The 6,221-nt window shown below is 59.4% G+C and overlaps 1 pseudogene; it reads left to right on the top strand.

Annotated features, from left to right (window-relative positions):
- Positions 1–1,506: 1,506 nt before the first annotated feature.
- Positions 1,507–6,221, top strand: LOC129715723 (zinc finger protein 229-like; annotated as a pseudogene).

Here is a 6,221-nt window from a genome sequence, read left to right as displayed (position 1 = left end):
TCCATACCCCCTGACCCCTTAAGCCCAAGGGCCACATCTAACTCCCTCTTAAATATCGCCAATGAACTGGCCTCAACTACCCTCTGTGGCAGAGAGTTCCAGAGATTCACCACTCTCTGTGTGAAAAAAGTTCTTATCATCTCGGTTTTAACGGATTTCCCCCTTATCCTTAAACTGTGACCCCTTGTCCTGGACTTCCCCAACATCGGGAACAATCTTCCTGCATCTAGCCTGTCCAACCCTTTAAGAATTTGGTAAGTTTCAGGCTATACATCCCCTCTCAAATCTCTAAATTCTAGAGTGTATAAACCAAAGGCTATCAGTATTTCTTCATAAGACAGGTCATGACCTCAGGGGAGAGTGTGTGAAACCGAATCTGCACTCCCTCTATGGCAATAATGTCCTCCTCATCCAAAACTTTATGCAATACTAAGGTTTGTGTGTGTCTCATCTGACCCTGGACAACTGCAGTAGAACCTCCTTGATCCTATACCCAAATCCTTTTGCAATGAAAGCTAACATACCATTTGCTTTCTTTACTGCCTGTTTCACCTGCATGCCTACCTTCAATGACTGGTGTAACATGCACCCAGTCTCGCGCATTCTTTCCCAAGTTAGATATAGTGGTTTTTGCCACCCAAATGAATAAACCTCACATTTATCAACATTATACTGGCATCTGAAACATTTGGGATCACCAGCCATCCAAGGTCATCCCTGCAGTCTGCAGTGAGCAAACGGCCAATGTTCGCCAAGCACTCTGGCTGTTGATGTCCCTTCAGCTCTCGTTTCTATCTACCGTCATTTCTCCTCACTTTTGGAATTCTGAAGTAGGCTAAATGTCTCTCACGCTTATCCCGATTTCCATAATTATTTACAGCGCAAAAATTGACATTTTCAGCGGTGGGGTTTTAACGGGCCCGCTACGCTGGAAACAATGGTCAGTGTTTACCTGCGTGTAATCCATTTGGAGTAGCCTAGCAACAGTACGGGTCATGGGTCGTGACCCCACTGCCGTGAAACCTCCCTAGATGCTAATTTCCGAGGATGAAAATTACCATAACCTTTTTAATACTGAAGATATGAACGTGAATTAGGTGTCAAATTAAACTTCTTTTTATGCTTTATCAGATGGAATATATTACAAGCTTGAATTTTAAAATCTCAAAATGTTGTAACATTGCTACGTGAAGGGCCCGTTTCCACATCGATCACTCGGTGACAAAGTTACTGCAGCTTTTTACCTTCAGTGCAGCATCATCACCATCAGGGTGTGGAGCTGAAACCACAGCCGCCCAGTTGCTTCTCTCCACAGACGCTGCCCGTCCGTCTGTCCCGCTGCGTCACTCCGGCAGTTGGTGCCGACTTCACATTTAAACATCAACCGCCATCTTGACAGTTCTTCACGGAGCGACGACCTCGGATGGGCGGTGACGTCACGGCGCAGGGTGGGCGCGTCACGGCGCAGGGTGGGCGGGGCGAGACGTCACGGCGCAGGGTGGGCGGGGCGAGACGTCACGGCGCAGGGGGAACGAGCGACAGTTGGCGAGACGCGGACGGATTCCCGATGGTGCAGGTCCGTGCGGCGGCCCCGCCCCCTTCACCCCCCCCCCCCACACACACCCCCCGCCCCACCCCCACACACACCCCCCCCCACACCCCCCCACACACACTCCACACTCACACACACCCCCACCACCACACACACACCCCCCCACACACCCCCCCACACACACCCCCCCCCACCCCCCCCCCCCCCCACCCCCCCCCCCCCCACACCCCCCCCCCCCCCCCACACACCCCCCCCCCCCCCCCCAACCCCCCCCTCCCCCCCCCCCACCCCCCCCCCCCCCCCCCCCCCCCCCCCCCCCCCCCCCCCCCCCCCCCCCCCCCCCACCCCCTCCCCCCCCCACCCACTCCTCCCCCCCCCCCCCCCCTCCCCCCACCACACCCTCCCCACATCACCACCCCACCACACACCACCCCACTGCCCCACCACTCACCCCCACTCCTCCTCCCCTCCCCCCACATACTCAGCCCCTCACCCCTCCCCCCCCCACCCCCTCACCCCCCCACCACTCTGCACCCCCCCCCTCACCCCCACACCCCTCCCCCCCCACACCTCCCCCTACCCCCTCACCCCCCCCACCTCCTCCCTCACCCACTCACCCCCCTCACTCACCACCTGCACCCCCTCACCACCTGGGACCCACTCACTCCCTCACCCCACCCTTGGTTTACCTACTCCTCCCTCAAAACCCTCACCCAACTACCCCCAGACCGCCTTAAGGGGTCCCCCACTCACCCAGGAGATTGTTCCCGACCTTAGGCCTCCCCTCACCCCCCCAGCTTTCATCACCCCCCCTCACCACCTTCATCACCTGCACACCCCTCACTCTCTCACCACCCGCACCCCCCCCCAACCCTATCCCCGCTGACCCCCTACACTCCCACACCCACCTCACCCCCTCAACCTGTCACCACCCGCACCACCCCTCACCCACTCACCACCCCCTCACCGCCTCACCAACTGCACCCCCTCACCCAGTCACTCCCCACTCACAGACTCATCCACACTCACCCGCCCGTCACCCACTCCCTCCCTCACCTCATCACACCCCCCTCCCCCCCCTCCCTCAACCTCTCCTCCCTCACCCCCCCCTCAACTGCTCACCGCCCTTACCCCCTCATCCCACCTCACTCCCCTCCCCTCCTCACCCCCATCCACCCCCCCTCCCCCAACCCATCTCACCCACTTACCTCACTCACCCACCTCACCTCCTCACCCACTCACCACCTGCACCCCCCCTCACCCACTCATTCCCTCACCCCCTTCACCTCCTCACTGGATGTTTTCAAGCGAGAGTTAGATTTATCTGTGGGCTAATGGAATCAAGGGATGTGGGAGAAAAGCAGGAACAGGGTACTGATTCAGGAACAGTGTACTGATATTGACTGGCAGTGCTGGCTCAAAGAACCAAATGTTGCCTATCCACATTCCCCACAGACGCTGCCCAGCTAGCTGAGTTACTCCAGCACTCTGTGACCATCCCATGATGCATGCCATCCCCCAGCGCCAATCACCGGCGGAGCGGTGCCGTCAGTCCGCCTTGGATTGGGGGCGAAGTCAGGGCGCTGGTCGTGCACATGGCAGATGTCACAGCGCAGGGCGGGGGTACGTCACCACGCAGGGCGGCTGGCTGGCGGACTTGTGGGCGGGTGGCTCGACGCCGAGACCGGATGCTCGGCGCCCCCAGGTCGATGCAGCCTCCCCCTCTTCCCTCCCTTGCTACCTCACCCCCTCTTCTACCCCCTTACTCCTCCCCCTCCACCTCCCTGCTCCCCCTCCCCTCACTTCCTCCATCCTCATCCCCTTCTCCACTTTGTCCCGTGCCTCCTTAATACCTCTCTCCTCCTTCCACCCACTCCCCACTCCCCCTCCACCACAGCCCCTTCACCCCCTCCTCCCCCCTTCCCCCTACTCCCGTGCCTCCCCCTCCCACCCCCTTCAAGCACTAGCAATGTTCACGAGTTAGTAATGTCCTGTTTGCCAGCTTGTTGACCCTCTGTGTTCCCCTCCTGCAGGGTTTAGGAGCCGTTGCTGTGGACGGAGAGACGGGGACGTGAGCGGCCATTGAGGGTGACCAGGGTGCCAGTGAGCCCCCCATCTGCTTGGTGTGCGGGCTGAGCTTCGAGGGGCTGAGCTTCGATGGAGGACCACATGACAGGGCACAACAAGGAGAAGCGTTATAAATGCGACGTGTGTGGCAAGGCCTGGCAGCACCCGAGCCAGCTGGAGATCCACCGGCGGGTGCACACAGGAGAACGCCCCTTCGACTGCTCCGACTGCGGCAAGAGCTTCAAGACGGCGATGGTCCTGAAGATGCACCGGCGGGTGCACACGGGCGAGAAGCCCTATGGCTGCTCCACCTGCGGCAAGAGCTTTGCCCAGTCGTCGGGGCTGCTGCATCACCGGCGGGTGCACAGCAGTGAGCGGCCCTTCACCTGCTCCGACTGTGGCAAAGGCTTCAAGTCGTTGCCGGAACTGAAGATGCACAGGCGCATGCACACAGGCGAGCGCCCCTACACCTGCGCTCAGTGCGGAAAGGGCTTCACCCAGTCCACCAGGCTGCTGATGCACCAGCACACCCACACCGGCGAGCGCCCCTACACCTGCAACGACTGCGGCAAGGGCTTCACCCACTCCACAAGGCTACTGGTGCACCAGCGCACCCACACCGGGGAGCGTCCCTACACCTGCAGCCAGTGCGGCAAAGGCTTCACCCGTTCCAACTACCTACTGAAGCACCAGCGCACCCACACCGGCGAGCGCCCTTACACCTGCGCCCATTGCGGCAAGGGCTTCACCTGCTCCAGCAGCCTGCTGGTGCACCAGCGTACCCACACCGGCGAGCGTCCCTTCACCTGCGCCCAGTGCGGCAAGGGCTTCACCCGTTCCGATAGCCTGCTGGAGCACCAGCGCACCCACACTGGCGAGCGTCCCTACACCTGCGCCCAGTGCGGCAAGGGCTTCACCAGCTCCACCAGCCTGCTGTCCCACCAGCGCACCCACACTGGCGAGCGCCCCTACACCTGCTCCCAGTGCGGCAAGGGCTTCACCCAGCTCCACCAGGCTGCTGGAGCACCAGCGCACCCACACCGGCGAGCGCCCCTACACCTGCGCCCAGTGCGGCAAGGGCTTCACCCACTCCAGCAGCCTGCTGGTACACCTGCGCACCCACACCGGCGAGCGTCCCTTCACCTGCACCCAGTGCGGCAAGCGCTTCACCCGCTCAGATAGCCTGCTGGAGCACCAGCGCACCCACACTGGCGAGCGTCCCTACACCTGCGCCCAGTGAGGCAAGGGCTTCACCAGCTCCAACAGGCTGCTGTCCCACCAGCGCCCCCACACCGGCGAGCGCCCCTACACCTGCTCCCAGTGCGGCAAGGGCTGCACCAGCTCCACCAGACTGCTGGCCCACCAGCGGGTGCATGCCGGCGACCGTCCCTTCCCCAGCCCAATGTGTGGAGAGCGCTGCCATGGCCTCCCACTCCCTGTCTCACCAGCGCGTGCACACCAGTGGCCAGCCCTATGACTGCCCGTACTGCGGTGAGGCATTTGACAGCTCCCGGGGGTTGCGGCAGCACCGGCTAGCAGCTGCTCCCACTGCAGCAAGTGTTTGAAGAGAGCACGGGGGCTGCGGGAGCACTAGGGGATACACACTGGATAGAGACCCTTTGTGTGCGCTGAGTGGGGCAAGGGTTTCACCCGCATGTCCAGCCTGTAGCAGCGCTGGCGTACCCACAGCGGTGGGCGTCCCTTCCCCTGCCCGTCCTGTGGTAGACACAAAATGCTGGAAGGAATGGGTGACGTTTCGGGTTGAGACCCTCTTCAGTCTCTATGCGAAACGTCACCCGTTCCTTCTCTCCAGTTCCGCCTGTCCCACTGAGTTACTGCAGCACTTCGTGTTAGTCACAGTGATACAGTGTGGAAACAGGCCGTCGGCCCAACTGGCCCACACTGACCAACATATCCCAGCTACACTAGTCCCACGTGCCTGCGTTTGGTCCATATCCCTCCAAACTTGTCCTATCCATGTTCCTATCTAACTGTTTCTTAAATGTTAGAATAGTCCAAGCCTCAACAGCCTCCTCTAGCAGCTTGTTCCATACACCCACCACCCTTTGTGTGAAAGATTTACGCCTCAGATTCCTATTAAATCTTTTCCCCTTCACCTTAAACCTATGTCCTCTGGTCCTCAATTCCCCCCACTCTGGGCAAGAGATTCTGTGCATCTAACTAGATTGTGTTCAATGCAAGATTCCAGGATCAGCATTGTCTTGTGTCTCCCGCACCTATATCCACCTATCAGTTCTGAAGAAGGGTCTCAATGGGTGAAACCGCACCCATTTGTTTTCTCTGAGATGCTGCCTGTCCCGCTGAGTTACTCCAGCATTTTGTGTCCATCTATCACTTGCCAGGCTTTGTCCGGCCCCCATCTCTCTTTTCCAGCTTCCTTCCCCCCAACCCTCTCCAATCAGTCTGAAGAAGGTTCCTGACTCAAAACATCGTCTGTCCATTTGCTCAAAAGCGGTGGAGGAACTCAGTGGGTCAGGCCGCATCTGTTAGGCAAGGCAAGGCAAGTTTATTTGTATAGCACCTTTCAACAACAAGGTAATTCAAAGTGCTTTACATAAAACATTAAAAGCATTGGATAGAA

The sequence above is a fragment of the Leucoraja erinacea genome, unplaced genomic scaffold (genome assembly GCF_028641065.1).
Source record: "Leucoraja erinacea ecotype New England unplaced genomic scaffold, Leri_hhj_1 Leri_1355S, whole genome shotgun sequence".
Lineage (NCBI taxonomy): Eukaryota > Metazoa > Chordata > Chondrichthyes > Rajiformes > Rajidae > Leucoraja > Leucoraja erinaceus.
The sequence above is the reverse complement of the archived record's forward strand: the minus strand, read 5'-3'. Positions and strand labels throughout refer to the sequence as shown.